This window comes from Anser brachyrhynchus (assembly GCF_964034855.1).
Source record: "Anser brachyrhynchus genome assembly, chromosome: 6".
In the NCBI taxonomy this organism is placed as follows: Eukaryota; Metazoa; Chordata; class Aves; order Anseriformes; family Anatidae; genus Anser; species Anser brachyrhynchus.
Genome location: NC_137700.1, coordinates 4,051,684 through 4,066,429, shown reverse-complemented (window position 1 = coordinate 4,066,429; position 14,746 = coordinate 4,051,684). Strand labels below are relative to the sequence as shown.

At 39.0% G+C, this 14,746-nt stretch overlaps 1 pseudogene across 1 annotated transcript; it reads right to left on the bottom strand.

Annotated features, from left to right (window-relative positions):
* Nucleotides 1-2,781: 2,781 nt before the first annotated feature.
* LOC308196963 (ubiquitin carboxyl-terminal hydrolase 42-like) lies at nt 2,782-13,728 on the bottom strand (annotated as a pseudogene). The gene is made up of 15 exons: nt 13,500-13,728; nt 12,592-12,792; nt 11,394-11,504; nt 11,131-11,233; nt 10,900-10,967; nt 10,673-10,743; nt 10,056-10,138; nt 8,715-8,826; nt 8,214-8,354; nt 7,920-8,020; nt 7,318-7,459; nt 5,929-6,638; nt 5,470-5,558; nt 4,041-5,141; nt 2,782-3,542 (listed from the first exon to the last, which is right to left on the bottom strand). The product of its transcript is annotated as a ubiquitin carboxyl-terminal hydrolase 42-like (transcript).
* Nucleotides 13,729-14,746: the final 1,018 nt, after the last annotated feature.

The window sequence follows — 14,746 nt, the reverse complement described above, 5'->3', positions numbered from 1 at the left end:
ATACCGATGCTGTTCCTACACCTACACTCTGAGCATAAATTTATGTTGACATGAGTATCGGGTGTTATTTCTCTCTCTGTTTGCCTTGAGAGACTCTCCTCCTGTCCACTGAAAAGTAAACTCAAGATTCCAGATCAGTTAAGACAGTTGCTAGCCCCCCATTCAGAGTTCTGCAGCAGCACTGTTCAGATTTTTCAGCAGTCTCTTTACAAAATGACCACTTATAAGTGTACAAAAACACTTATCACCTAGCTTCTCAGTAGGTACACGTTTGGCCTCTCTTAAGCAGAGAGTCAATCACAGCTTAAGATTTTATACAAGATCCCATTTTCAAGTTTGGGGTTATTTCAGAAAATCTTTTTGCCTAGAAACAGTACTACTAGTAACACTTGAACTGGTTTGCCAGCACAACCTTTTACCCTGTTAGAAATGATGTTGACTTCTACCTTCATGTAGCATACATAGTGTCCTGTGCGACAGTTGATTCCATGATGCACCAGCACCGCATATAAGGCGTAGAGGAGTGGTTCTCCACTTGACTGAGACATGTAGGCTCGGAGGTCCAAATACTCAGGATATTTTACCTCCTAAAGAGAGACCAAGAAGATTGAAAAATTATATCAGAGTACTTCGCGGACTAGCCAGAGAAAAACACTTCCAAAAAACAGAGACTGGAATTATATGAATATATTTCTTGATTCACTAAAAATAAGTCTTCCCATAAGCAATGTTTAATACTAGAAGTTGCAGACAACTGTTTCCTGATGAATTAGCCTTCTCAGAGGAAAGTATATGCTTCTTGTCAAGCAGGAACTTTACTGATATTAAGAGAAAAATGAAAAAAAGAGAAAATGAAAATAAAAGCAGACCATTTCTCTATATTCTTAAGGTATATTCTTAATATACCTTGTTGATCTTTCCACCTGTGAAATCTGCAAATCTTTTCAGTGATATTGTGAGAACGTTGGAAGAACGGTGTATGGTAAATCTCTTGGATGCAGGAACCATCTTTTTACACCTTAAAAACAAGCAGAGACAAGTGTTTGAAAGCATCTTCTTTTTCGCCCCCAAAACAAACTCCTTTTAATGTCTCACGCATGCTTATGCTATTTGAATGATATTTACTTGCATCATGTGTTTGGTTTTTTCTTTTCATAAACCCATGCACTGCATGTCACGTTTGTTAATACAGAGAAGAAGGTAAGTTTTACCAACAACTCAGAGCATAGCGGGAACAGGAATCTCTCACGAAAGCGTATTACCAGGGAGTTATAAAATATAAACAAAAAATAGTAAAAATGAGTTATATATAAGACTAATAACAGTTATCAGCAATGGAAAAAGTACTGTACATGTGCAAGGCCTTTCCTTTTAAGCTCACAAAAAGACAGAAAATTCTGGCTTTAAGTGTGACTGAACCGATCACACCTCAAAGAGCACGTTAAGGAAGGACCATGCAATTCAGATGTGAGGTGCTATTACAGTTCTTTCTCTTCCTCAGACATCACTTATGAGAATCCTGAATACGCTGCATGTTGCTTTCTAGGATCCGCAGGCTAAGACGAACCTGGGATTAAATTGCTTTAATAACCTATTGGACGCTCTTGATTCGACACCTTAATTTCCTTAGTATCCAACAACAAGAAGTGGATACTGCATTTTTCATTTAGAGGGGTCAGGCATGAATCCTACAGAACTGAGCCGGGCACTCTGTGCTTTTCTGAGGGGATGTTTGACTAACAGCTTGTTTTGCCAAACCATCTTATGCAAATGTTCAATTGTTTCTCACATACGTAGAAACATCTTACATATTGATCAGCACAGAGAGCGCCTGAACTCAACAGGCTTTCCCTGTGCACGGGTTAGGCTTAAGGGAGCTCATTTCGGACATTAGTCCACATCGACAGGTTTCACAGTTCAAGAGCTGTGCAAGACGCTGTTTAGTGAGCCAGCACAGGCTGCTAACATTCATTACCACAGAGCCAGCTCACATTCCCTGACACTCAATCTAACTTTGTTTCACAGTGAACGCTAGGACCTGCAGCAACCTGCTGCTGCCTTCCACTCCAAATCATTCTCCACAGCTCCTTGCTTCAGCTCACCACTACTTACTGGGCATGTCTTTTCACTTCTGCCAATATGAATATTTCAGCATGCAGCTACACGCCTAGGAAGCTTGACAAGCCATGGTGCAGACAATGCTACGAGAAAAGTCCAATATCAGCTAATAGCCACTCTTCTTAGATTTCCAAAACAGATGTAACGTTTTCAAGTTTGGGATTATTTCCGTGCACCAGTTGTTTAAACAAAATGAAGCAACAACAACAACAACGAAGCTGCGTCTCCTTATTTCTAAATGAAGTTAAAAGATAACTTATGCTCTAAGTCATGCAATACATAAAACTAATATCTAGCATTAAGACATAATTAGTTAATAATCTCACTCGCTACATTTGTAGCAATTCTCTCCATCCAGCTCTTCAGGTTTCACAAATCGTTCTAGAGCTCTGGTAACAGATGAAACCGCCTAGAGGAGCGAGAGAGAAGAGCGTAAAGTCACTGTAAATTCAAAATTCCAGAGACGCACTAGGAGTTTATAAGAGAACCTGACTAATACATACTTAAGCGATCTACTATGAGCACTGTCAAGAAGGAGGCAGAAAGAGCATGCTCAGCGTTTACCTCACCTGGAAGTCATTTTACTTTGAAACAAATCATTTTCCAGTAACGCAGACAGCATCTATAGTGTGCTTTGTCATCAATACTGGCAACAAATCCAGCAGTCTAACAATTAGATGTATATTGAGGTAGAACAACAAAGAAGTTTTGACAGTATCATAATTTGTGCAGACATAAAATTCTTTCCGCTTAAACCCAATGCAAATTTGGAGACTCTTTACATGGCTTCCATCAGCGCATTCCTCTATATTCTTAAACCTATAATAGCAGGGAAAAAAAGAAAAAGACAAAAAAAAAAAACAAAAAGGAGAAAAAAAGCAGGATTTTTACATAGTACATATTTTTACATATTACATAGTTTACATATCCCTCCACATGCTGTTCTGAATAATAGCCAAAATATTCATAGCCACTGTATTTGTTCTCCCCACACAGCTGAAAAAACAACATTTGAAACATATTTTTCAAAACATATTTTAATATCCAGCAGACTGTTCAGTCATCAAGCATTTAAAGACTGTTTTAGATAATCTCTAGATTAATCTAAAAGGAATCCCATAAACATGCTGCAGCCGCTTACCTTTAATATACTCGCTGGATGCGATGTTTCTTCCTTTCACCTGCACTGGAAGGCTTCCCTTCCTTGTGAGGTTGTTTACTGCCCTCACTTCTGCATTGCTCTCATAAAGAGCCATCTGGAGGATGGGATTCTTCCTTCTTCTCCCGGGTTTTCTTCTGGAAACGAGGATCTAAGTGTTCCAAGAAGCCTTTCACTTTCCTGATGTTTCTCCTTTTTCTTCTTTTTGTTACGCTTGCGATTGGCATTGTCAAAGTGGAGCGCAGAGAAATACAAATCATAAAGTCTGAAAGAAACATGCAAGTTAAAAAGAGAAAAAAAGATGTGGCACTTGTTGCATACAGGAAACTTTATTTATTTTACCACAGGCGATGATTTGCCGCATGTCAGCTATTTTGTGGTACTTTGTGCACATGTAACTTCCTTTAGATGCAGCAAACTTAAGCCCTCAGATTGAAGGACCATAGGTCCTGGTTGGTACACAGATCATTAACAATGGTTAGCTCTGGAATATGTGCAAGTAAAAAAAAAAAAATATTTTAACCTAATCCAGAATGGTGTGCAGATGTGATTCGAACTACGTGGTCCAAAGCTAGTGCTCTGACACAATTCAGCAATACCTTTCCTGTCTTCACTGATCAACCTAATGATCCCCAGTCATGATCCCCAGCCAGATTATGCTATCTAAATAACTCAGAAACTATGAAAAAAAAAACAAAACATGAGAAGCACCCAGAAAAGAATTAGGAAAAAAAATGCTGATTAGGCTGGAATCCCTGCTTACTTGGAATCCTTCTCTCCCTGTTTATCTTCAGACTTCTTTTTCTTCTAGAACTTCTTATATTTTTTCATGTTTTCACCACCTAAAACCTCCTTTTCTACCTTTCTGCGTTGCCTTTCTATTTCACTTTCACTACCTTCTGCACGAGTATATTGTCTTTTTCTGTTTCCTTCTTTTGCCTTTTTCTGGCGACAGTTCTCCAAATGAGCTGACACAGGTGGAAGTGCATGTCTCTCACGCGAATGTTTTCCAGAATGTTGCTGAGCTACTGAGCAACGATGTGAGTCTGCTCTGGGTGTGCTAAAGTGATGTACATCTTCCTCTCTCAAGAGGGAACCGTGAGGCCATCTGCTTTTGTAATGATAACGCTTATGTGACCTGCTGGAGTAAGTCTGAGTCAATTTGTCAAAGTCTTTATCACCGTGAGAGAACTTTCTCTCTCTACTGTCTCCTGCTGCATGAGGTGAATAGTAATCCTTGTAATAGCTACATTTTTCCCATTTCCGTGGTTCATCTTGATAGTATCTTTCTCTGCTCCAACTTCTTTCCCCTTTGGAATGGTAATATCTAGCGCTATCTTGTTCTGATCTTCCTCTGCTTCGAGATCTGTACTTTGAATATTTTACTGGTCTTCTGCCATTATCAGGGCTGTTCCTTTCACTATGGGAAGATCTGTACCTGCTTCCCTCCCAATACTCCTGCTTGTGACGCTTTTGCTTAACAACTTCCACACTCCGAGAGCACCTTCTCTTGCTGGAATGACCATCTTTTTGACTCTCCTTCTCTTCAGTAGGAGAATGTTCCCTCTTTCTCTGGTAACGCTCTTTGTCAGATTTTTTAGTCTCGTCCTTTGTATCTTGGCATCTATCTGTAATAGCTAAGGAGGAAAGGTTTTTAGAACTACATTCACTGTCAGACTTTAGAGGGGAAGTTTGCCGCAATTTCTCACCAGTCTCAGAAGACTCTTTGATGTAGAAAACATTTTCTTCTGAAATCAGTTCATGTTCTTTTGATCTTCTTGGTTTCTCCTTGTCTCCACGGTCATCACATTGGTACTGTTCAAGGTATTCATCATTCTCAGTAGATTTCGGAGGTCCCGGGACACTGCACAAAATAAAAACACGTTTCCGTCTCCCTCCACCTGCTGCTCTGAGAAAAAAGGGGTGGGGGCGACGGGGGAACAGCCAATGTTTCTCCAGATAATGGAGAAAAACGGAAAAACATTCTATGAAGAAACACAAGTTCTCCGCGAGGCACCAGCCTGCATCAGAGTGCTATGCACAGTGTCGATCATTAGTTCTGTTCGCAACACTGGCCATACAGTACGGAATTCTACTGATTTAAATCCTTCCATTAAATAGTATTAGTAGACAGATAAAACCGCAATGAACTTCCACAAAATCTTGTCTTAATCAGACTGTGCTCATTTTACCTTCTTTCCTCTGACAAGCTGTTCAGCTGGCTGGCCGTGAGGGATTCCATGATGACTTCTCGAGGGACTGGAGGCATAGCTCCAGGCATCTGCAACTAAAACGCACAAGTCAGCAGACAGAAAAAATACCATTTGTGCTGAGGACTAGTCTTCTCAGAATTTCTACATTAAATGCTAAGCAAGATCGCTTTGTGTTGTATGCATTATCTACACTTCAAAGATAACGCCAACTCACCTCCCAAAATCTACTTTATGAAACTTAAGAATTTTTATCTCAGCTCAGCTTAAGCTGACAAGTTCTAATGTCAGCTCAGCTCTGCAAATTCTAATGGCATAATATCACAAAGGGTTACGATCAAATTTGTGCTGTGTTTTCTCAGCATTTCGCCTGAATTAGGAACATGATAAACACTCCCGAATACATCGTGGGTGAGAAATTCTCGATGGAGCAAACTACTATGTTTCAAGCAATCCGTTTGTTTTAGAAAAGAACATCTCACAAGGTTTAACAGGTTCAACTTGGCAAGTGGAATCATCAAGTTTCAGTCCGTTTTCTTTAGATTCATGAACTAAACTAATAGCACCATTCAGTGAATCAGTGTTTGGCAGCTCATGCTGGGATCTTCCTTCATCAGCATTCTGACAGGAAGAATGGGAATTCTGCGATGTACGGACTACCTTTCCAACCAAAATTCCACATTGCATTGCAATTCCTTTTAAATAAGCCCTTTGACTCCTCCTCAGATTTTCCTGAAGATTCTGCACCGTAAGGGACTGTGTTATCAGAGCTGAGTTTAGGATTTCCATTCACCTTTGGCTCCACAAAAATTTCAGCAGAAACTCTTTTTTTTTTTTTTTTGTATTTGTATTTGCTTCATTTGCTTTACCGAATTTGTGATTGTGGATGAAGGAACAGCCTTGTAGAGATCTTCATCCTCCACAGCACTGCTAAGACAGTCAGGCTGTGACACAGTCTGACGAGCAGGCAATTTATTGTGAATACTGATGGTGATCTTCTGGTTTTTTGACGTATCAGTAATTGAAGGCCTGGTAATCGCCTGTTCTTGAACACAGGCCATTGGTGGTGCTGAAGATGGCCTTTTTAGGGTGACACCAGTGGTATTTGCATCCTCTTTTATGGATCCATTTCCATTTAAACGACTTGAATTCTGTATTTAAAAAGAAGAAATTGCAAGACGGGTTAATGGAAACACTCCATTTAACATTTTTAAACATGTCATTCTCCTACTAAGTATTTCTACAAATGGTCTTAACACCTAAAAAGCAAAAAACACTGCCCTTAAAAGATAAATGCAAGTCCCATAAGTGTATTTAATTCCTGCTTTTGGTTTACTGCATATTGATATCAAATTAACATCATTTTTGAAAACCATCCAAACAACTTAACATTGCCTAAAGCTATTCCCAAATATATTTAGTTTCCCCTTTAAACATACCCCAAAAAGCCTGGAATAATTGTTCTGGTGCTCAGGAATAAGACAATTTGGTTTCCCTGTCTTAGCTAAAGTGACGTCGATAGGAAAAACAAGTCCTCTTTTAAATGATTCGAGGATTAGTACACTCTACTTAAATTGTCAAAGAGCGTAGCTCTCTGTGCTTTACAAAGCTGTCTAGGAGGTATAAACAATGGAGTCGCATGGCTGCGCAATTCAGCAGTAACCACTGTTTGAATGACTCTGGCTGTAGCATGAGGGCTGTGAAGACAGCTGCAGCGTGGGAAGGAAAACAAAACAAAGATGCCAAAAACCAAACAAAAAACCCCACACCAAACCCCAAACCCACTGTCCGTTTGGTGCCATTATCTGCCCTCCCGCTTCCCTAAATTACCTTAATCATATGAGGAGGAAGTCGTGGTCCCAGAAATCCAGCCTGCTTACTGTTAGCCCCCCGCTGACCAGGGGGGAATGAACAGGGATAAGACGGTGCTGCTAAGTAAAAAGCACGTTCTCCGAGCGTCAAATCATAGCGCCTTCAGAAAAGAGCAGTGATCTCAGTTTAGTTTTTCTTTCGGCCTACTCTTGGATTAAATCCCATCCTATAATTTTATAGGAACAGTTCATACGATATGGAAGCCTTCTCTACAGAAGACTTAGCCAAGACTACAAACTGAAAAGTAGGTAACAGTCTTCCTACTATGACTATCACTTTCAGAGCAATAATTCATTCTTACACCACAGATGGCCTTCATTTCTCTCCTTCTCTAAATTAGCCAGCTACAGATAACACATATACAGCAATTTACACAAGTGCTGCAGTTTAAGGCCAAGCAACAAAAGATAATAAATGACAGAGAATTTCAGGTTAGACAGAACTGAATTAGAGAAATAATCATCTTTTCCTGGGAGAGAAAGAAAAACACTTGCAAAAAGAAAAGTATCAATAACAGGAGAGTAAATCTCTTCTGAACACATTTGAATACTTGTTATTACCTGATATAAAAAAGTAAGTAAGCTTGCTGACCAAGAACTCTTTTAATGTCAGTACGGACTACTTTTGCATCATTCATCTGATACCAAAGTCCATTACCAGCCTGCAAATAAAGACAACGATATCTTCAGATGAATTGCATGTTTTCCAAATGAAATCACAGATAGCAATAAAATACACACGTGTCAAATAAACATATAATGAAATCTTTTTCCCTAGAAACAGTACTACTAGTAACACTTGAACTGGTTTGCCAGCACAACCTTTACCCTGTTAGAAATGATGCTGACTTCTACCTTTATGTAGCATACATAGTGTCCTGAGCGACAGTTGATACCATGATGCACCAGCACCGCATATAAGGCATAGATGAGTGGTTCTCCACTTGATTGAGACATGTAGGCTCGGAGGTCCAAATACTCAGGATATTTTACTTCCTAAAGAGAGACCAAGAAGATAGAAAAATTATATCAGAGTACTTCGCGGACTAGCCAGAGAAAAACACTTCCAAAAAACAGAGACTGGAATTATATGAATATATCTCTTGATTCACTAAAAATAAGTCTTCCCATAAGCAACGTTTAATACTAGAAGTTGCAGACAACTGTTTTCTGATGAATTAGCCTTCTCAGAGGAAAGTATATGCTTCTTGTCAAGCAGGAACTTTACTGATATTAAGAGAAAGAATAAGCCGTAGTCGTTAGTCTACAATTATTGTCTGAAAATATTAACAACTTTCAGCTTTGGGGGATGTCCCATTACATGATGACAAAGTTGCATTACAGCGGGAAATATACCTTGTTGATCTTTCCACCTGTGAAATCTGCAAATCTTTTCAGTGATATTGTGAGAACGTTGGAAGAACGGTGTATGGTAAATCTCTTGGATGCAGGAACCATCTTTTTACACCTTAAAAACAAGCAGAGACAAGTGTTTGAAAGCATCATCTTTTTTGCCCCCAAAACAAACTCGTTTTAATGTCTCATGCATGCTTATGCTATTTGAATGATATTTACTTGCATCATATGTTTGGTTTTTTCTTTTCATAAACCCATGCACTGCATGTCACGTTTGTTAATACAGAGAAGAAGGTAAGTTTTACCAACAACTCAGAGCATAGCGGGAACAGGAATCTCTCACGAAAGCGTATTACCAGGGAGTTATAAAATATAAACAAAAAATAGTAAAAATGAGTTATATATAAGACTAATAACAGTTATCAGCAATGGAAAAAGTACTGTACATGTGCAAGGCCTTTCCTTTTAAACTCACAAAAAGACGGAAAATTCTGGCTTTAAGTGTGACTGAACCGATCACACCTCAAAGAGCACATTAAGGAAGGACCATGCAATTCAGATGTGAGGTGCTATTACAGTTCTTTCTCTTCCTCAGACATCACTTATGAGAATCCTGAATACGCTGCATGTTGCTTTCTAGGATCCGCAGGCCAAGACGAACCTGGGATTAAATTGCTTTAATAACCTATTGGACGCTCTTGATTCGACACCCTAATTTCCTTAGTATCCAACAACAAGAAGTGGATACTGCATTTTTCATTTAGAGGGGTCAGGCATGAATTCTACAGAACTGAGCCGGGCACTCTGTGCTTTTCTGAGGGGATGTTTGACTAACAGCTTGTTTTGCCAAACCATCTTATGCAAATATTCAATTGTTTCTCACATACGTAGAAACATCTTACATATTGATCAGCACAGAGAGCGCCTGAACTCAACAGGCTTTCCCTGTGCACGGGTTAGGCTTAAGGGAGCTCATTTCGGACATTAGTCCACATCGACAGGTTTCACAGTTCAAGAGCTGTGCAAGACGCTGTTTAGTGAGCCAGCACAGGCTGCTAACATTCATTACCACAGAGCCAGCTCACATTCCCTGACACTCAATCTAACTTTGTTTCACAGTGAACGCTAGGACCTGTAGGAACCTGCTGCTGCCTTCCACTCCAAATCATTCTCCATAGCTCCTTGCTTCAGCTCACCACTACTAGAAAATGAAGCAACAACAACAACAACAATGCTGCGTCTCCTTATTTCTAAATGAAGTTAAAGGATAACTTACGCTCTAAGTCATGTAATATATAAAACTAATATCTAGTATTAAGACATAATTAGTAATAATCTTACTCGCTACATTTATAGCAATTCTCTCCATCCAGCTCTTCAGGTTTCACAAATAGTTCTAGAGCTCTGGTAACAGATGAAACCGCCTAGAGGAGCGAGAGAGAAGAGCGTAAAGTCACTGTAAATTCAAAATTCCAGAGACGCACTAGGAGTTTATAAGAGAACCTGACTAACACATACTTAAGCGATCTGCTATGAGCACTGTCAAGAAGGAGGCAGAAAGAGCATGCTCAGCGTTTACCTCACCTGGAAGTCATTCTACTTTGAAACAAATCATTTTCCAGTAACGCAGACAGCATCTATAGTGTGCTTTGTCATCAATACTGGCAACAAATCCAACAGTCTAACAATTAGACGTATATTGAGGTAGAACAACAAAGAAGTGTGACAGTATTATACTTTGCACAGCAATAAAATTCTTTCCCCTTAAACCCAATGCAGACGTGGAGACTATTTACAGGGGTTCCACAGAAGGACAAAGTCCAATCCACTTTCTAACCACCACCAAGCTCTTATATTTTAACATTGTACGTGGTTTGGTTTTTTAAGTTAAACAAGTTTAATTTAGAAAGTTATACATGTACTTAAACATCATGAATTATATTTACAAAACCTCCTACCTTTACATCCAAAGTGATATCAAGAAATGCCTCATACGTATCCGAAACTGCTTTGCAATTCAAGCACTTCACTGGAAGCAAAATATAAATGCTTAACAACACGTGAAGGAGACTAACTGTCCACATTCAAGTTGTCGATAGATACTACTTCAGACAAACTACAGACTGCTTTACTACCGACAAAAGACACAGATCAGTTCTAAGGACAGGAATATTTTTAAAAGTACCTCTTGATCTTAGAAATCCTCCAAATATTTGATGAATGATGGTGGTAGCTTGAGAAGATCTGTCCAATCTGGAAATAAATTATAATCAGACCTCAGAAGATTTAAGGCACACAGTTAACTCTTCAAAGAGTTTTATGAAAACCAAGGATGACCTAGACTTTCAGTTTTGATAGTAAATAAAGGCCTAAAAGGTGCTAGAGAACGTATAAAAGTGAATTTGTTTATGCTTACTTGGTGCTTCCATTCAAGCACGCTTCCTGCATAGCATCAACAGTATAGCGCAAGAACTCGTGTGCGTCTTCTTGACTGCCAAAACGGAAATGTTGTCCTATTCCTAAATAAGAAGATGATAGTATTCACCTCATTTAAAAATGAAGTAATTCTCCTGTTTCTAAAATCTCTCTTCTTTACAGTGTTAAAACCATTTATACACATCAAATAATTATTTGAAGATTACAAGATGCTGAAAAAGAAACACATCTGAAGCCACTTACGACTGAGATTATTGATAACACGCGTAGGCTCGATGGCATCAACAGTGCAACGCAGGGCCTGGTTAATGTGAGTCTCCATCGTGCACATCATGCAAAAATCTTGTTCACGACCTGAAGAGTGAAAGAAGAAAGCATCCCAGTCTAGCGAAACAGACATAACTACAAACAAACATATAAGTAACATTTAAACTATAGATACAATATCCACTCTCCTTGTCCCAACAGTCTCCTAACATTTCATTTCACACAACTTTATAGAATAAAAATATCCATTAAGCCTGTATTCAAGTGCATTTTGTGATGAGAAATCTAAAAGACTACTGCAAAGTCACGTTTGTAAAGGCTGACAGGAATGTGAACTCCACAGGTTGCAAAATGTATGAGGAAAGAATATTTGACCTTGATGATACAGCATTAAGAGAACGTGGGTTATTTTCAGCACAGTGCTGTCAGGTGAGCTTCATGATACAGAGCTACGAGTCCTTTGGGAGAAAGGAAAAATTACAGTAATGTATGTAATAGTACTTCTGCCCTCCTTTTTTCAACAGGATTCTCAACTGAAACGATTTCTATATACAGGAAGAAAACAGTTAAATTTCTAGGTATCGATACAAAGATACCAGCCTAAAAAGCATACAGGTTTAGTACAACATTTACTTTATAGTACAACATTTTATTTAGGACAAAATCAGTCTAGATTTTAATACAGTCCCACAAAAAAATCTAGTCGTGTTCATAACAGCTCATATTGCTTTCTAGGTTTTTTTTGTTTTTTTTTTTTTTTTAATTGGTTCAACAACGAACAGACCATTTATTGTAGTGCATTATGGAACCTCGGCTGTGCAGACTAAAGACCTATGATGCCAACATCCTAAATTTTATTGCCTTTCTAGCAGCAGGAAGCCCAAATAGCCCAAATGCCAAATGTTCATTAAATGCATTACTGTCCAATGCACTTCATTATTCCCATGAAGCAAGAAAAGATCCTTTTAAAAAAACAAACAAACAAACAAACAAAAAAAACACATGGTGCATTAAACGCACTCCATATGCTATTCCGAGCCCACTGCTAATACAATGCTCAAAGCCAGCGTCTACAGGTAAAATCAGACAAGTAAGTTTGTCTCACAGAATCACTGCTGTTCTTTCACCTTCACAGCTATCCAACAGATTTAAAATACTGTTAGAAAGTACTCACATGACTGGCTGTGCTCAAGAGAAAGCATGTAATTGGCAAGTGGGGGGGTGTAGGTCAAACACTGTAGAGTAGCATTAAGAAAACACGTGTTGCCAAGATTGTACAGGCCAACTCCAACACTTTGTGTTTCTTGCCAATCCATACGTATCTTCTCAGGTGGAAAAAGAATCCTTTGTGGCGGAGCAATTCCATCATTAACAACTGCAAGAAAGTTATATTTAAAAAGAGATTTTGTTTGTTTGTTTCTAAGAAAGGTATTAAGTATATATAGGTATAGTGAATATATAAAGTATATATAGGCATAGTAAAAATACTATTCTGCGGGAGCACCTAGAGGAACTAGCTACAATCCAAAACAGAAAAACTTATTGCAGACACCTTTAATACCGCCATCTTCAAATTGGCTGGTCAACACAACGTTTTGGGAAAAAAAAGTTTAGTCAACCATTTTAATTTCTTCCTTATTATATGCTTTTTTCCTTATTATAACTTCAACCACAAACTTAGACTTGAAATTATATGGTAATAAATGCAAGGACAATGTAAAAACAAATAACTAGGAATGACGGTACCCCTACAAATATCAGATCTTTTCCTGAGCAATCTTAACATTCAAAAACCTGTGAATAATGGAACCTGTGAATAGCAACAATCAAACACTTTTCTTTGCAAAACAGAAAAGATATGGATGAATCAGTGCATTACAAAATGCTCCCCACATTTCTCTGTCGACTGTAAATATATCAAAATTAATTTCTGTAACGTCAGTCACTTCAGTTGCCTTAGGAGAATCGCTTTGGAAGTCTTTATTCACAGTAGTCCCGTTCTCTATCAGTGCAACAAGCAAGAACTACCACTTTCTACTTTTGTTTTGAAGAAAACGGAGGCAGGATAAAGCGCACACTTACTTAGATCTCTTTGGGCAAAAGGCTTAGATTTTTCAGAGGATCTACAATAAATAGCACCTCCACATCCTTGGGCCACAGAGACTTGGCTTGAATCTTCTGCAGGTGGTATCCGGCCCCAGTTTGCGGTGCGTGACATCAGTTTTTTAGTACTCGGTTTCTTGGATTTGCCAGACCGCCTTGAAGATGGCTTTTTAGACTTTGAAGATTTGGGCTTGTTAACTATGGTCATTGTTCTCATCTGCGACAGAGACAAATGTTCTGGCTGACGTAAGAATACCAAGAAGCATTCCAAGAAGAAAAGAGTAGTAGAAGTCCTGTCACTTAATCTCAAAGAAACGGCCTTGAAGAACTAACTTGCTGGTATGAATGATTTAAAAGGAATCCCCAAACTAAACACACAAAGGAAAAATTTCCATCAAAACTCTATCAGTATTACTTTTAGCTTCTGCAGAACTAGTGGCTGATGCCATTTCTTTCACTTTCGTAGGATTTTAATCCATTACAACTCTGGAGTCTTTTTAATATAAAAATGCAAATGACATTCTCTGAGGGGAATCAGTTATTTATTGCATTTTTGGAGCTTTGCAATTATCTATTAATTATTACCTATTATCTAATAGATAATGGTTGCGATTTATATATAATTGTTGCTCACGCTAGTAATGGAGCACTATTACTTTACTGCCTGCGCTTTTCTGCTTCGTGTGCACAAAGGTACCTGCATTTCGCTGCTACTTTACTTCTGTCTTTCCAGGGCTCACCCTCTACCTCACTGTCTACTGCACCAGTCATGATGGCTTGGTTGTGATTCTATAATGAGCCTAGCTTTTGAATACACTTTTTCTGGGCGTCACTTTGTGATAGCAAGTTAATTTGTGAGGGCTTATCACCTATGACCTGCTTCTCAGTAGGTACACGTTTGGCCTCTGTTAAGCAGAGAGTCAATCACAGCTTAAGATTTTGTCCAAGATGCCATTCACGAAACTGAGTTTAACCTTGACAGAACTGAGTTTAACCTTTAAACCTGAAGCTCCGTTAAAGAATAAAGCAGCACCCAAGCCAGGAAATAGAAGTTAATCGTCACTTTACCCTGAAACGCACGTAAAGCCGGTGAGCTATTCTGTGCTGGCAGGATTGCTGCCGGGATGGCCGACGAGGCGGCGGGCACAGGGGGCCACAGGACCTGCTCCCCGGGGCCACAGGTCCTGTCACAGGGGGCTGCCGGGGGTCTCCAGGCGCCGGGAACA